Source organism: Cyprinodon variegatus, unplaced genomic scaffold (genome assembly GCF_000732505.1).
Source record: "Cyprinodon variegatus isolate N-32 unplaced genomic scaffold, C_variegatus-1.0 Scaffold232, whole genome shotgun sequence".
Taxonomy (NCBI): domain Eukaryota; kingdom Metazoa; phylum Chordata; class Actinopteri; order Cyprinodontiformes; family Cyprinodontidae; genus Cyprinodon; species Cyprinodon variegatus.
The window spans coordinates 236,917-238,628 of NW_015150685.1; the positions used below are offsets into that span (position 1 = coordinate 236,917).

At 33.7% G+C, this 1,712-nt stretch overlaps 1 long non-coding RNA gene across 3 annotated transcripts in view; it reads right to left on the bottom strand.

Moving 5' to 3' along the window:
- LOC107088906 overlaps nt 1-1,251 on the bottom strand; it is a 3,715-nt gene extending 2,464 nt beyond the window's left edge. The window contains exons 1-3 of one of the 3 annotated variants that reach the window (XR_001481403.1): nt 1,141-1,251; nt 962-1,051; nt 746-858 (exon numbers count right to left, since the gene is read on the bottom strand). This is a non-coding gene — a long non-coding RNA (uncharacterized LOC107088906). The other 2 variants (XR_001481404.1, XR_001481402.1) reach the window with 2 other exon arrangements.
- Between the last annotated feature and the right edge of the window lie 461 nt (nt 1,252-1,712).

Sequence of the window (1,712 nt, forward strand, 5' to 3'; positions counted from 1 at the left end):
TTTTGCATAATTTAATGGTAAAAACTTTGCTCAAAATCCTATTGTACACAATCAGATATACCTGATAACAGCCAGTAGAACACTACACAAAAAATAATCTTGAGTTATCGCGTAGTAATAAATTATTAATATCAAAAATGTATTTCTTTTATTTTCTTTTTACATATTTTGTTAAAAGGGCAAATAAGGAATTCAAACCAAAAAAAAAGTAATTTTCTGTTTTGTTTTATTCTTGGATCGGGCTTTAAAGAGTTAAAGGTCAATTTTTACATTTAATAACTGTATATCATATTGTTTTTGTCCTGTCGTATCAGCTGTTTGATTCTGATCACTTGATGCCAACTGTTGCAAATATGCAACACACCATCTGTATCTTGCATACAATAACATAGCATGTGAATTTCCCCCAATGCCATTTATTAAACATTCAATACAGACATAAAAACCTTTAGCAATTAGTTATTTCTTTTGTGACAAGTTGCTGATTGTTTATTTTATTATTCACCATTATGTCTGTTGTTAAAAAAAAATCCAGCATACCTAAATTTTTATTCATTCTTTTGAGCAACAGTCAAAGAATATTTTCTTTGCAGTTATTAATGGCAAAAACTTGATTGCATTTCATTTATTTATCTGAATGTATATAAATCCAGGCATCAATGTGTTAAATATTAAAGAGACAAACTTTTTCAAAATAATCTAAAAGTGATTATCTTTACCCAGTTAAGAATATGTAAACACTCACAGTGATACATTTTTAAGTTTCTGGAAAACTCTCAGTAAATGGTTCAGGTGAAACTGGCTTGACTTCTCTCAGTTCCCCTTTCAGTTCAGCGAGGGCCACATCTTCTGGAATAACTAAGATATTAACATAAGTCAGAAAAATAAAATTTAGAAGTGCATCAGTAGTAACCGTCAGGCTTGGTTCTATGTATAGAAAGTTTAAAACCTAATTTTGTACCTGGTGAGTCGCGGTGGGAACCAACTGGCATCAGCTGAACTCCAACCACAAGAACGAGGAGCAGGAACAAAACCTGGGCTTTCATTTTCTCTAGGAGTTACGCACTGATCAGATTAATCCCGTTTGATTTATTTTCCACAATGTACCATCATCAAAAACAGATCTAAATGATAACTCACCTCAGGTGCAGCACATGAGCCGTATGTTATCAGCTGATCTTTACCAGTTAAGGGACTGATGTCGTGATTGGAGCTTAGACGTACCGGTCTAACAGGTGTGAAACTAGGCGTGTTTCTGAAGCACTTTAAGAATGTGCCCAGGTCACTTTTAGATCTAGTTTTATTTTGCAGAAATAGTTCCCTCCTTCTTTGGTTTCTAAAACAACATGGGGCATGGGAAAACATCCCTAAGCTAGTCACATGTGGCTGAATGGTTTATGTCACAGAGAGCTTTTATAATAAAAATAAATACTCATAAAATTACTCTTTATTGTACCTTTAAAAGTTGGCAGCCTCATTGGTAGTAGATTTAGTAGGTTGATTAGCATTGTCTAAGAACCTTTATCTCAGTCTCAACAGTAACAACAGAAGAGAAGAGAATATTTTAAAAAAGTTCAGGAACTTATTGCAGTGGTTCTCTTTGAAGGTTGGCTTTGATTAGAAGTGAAGTTTATAAAGATGATCAAATATTGAAACAACCCCAAAACGTTCTCCAATGTTAGCATGTGGCCACCATGGTGACACAACAATGC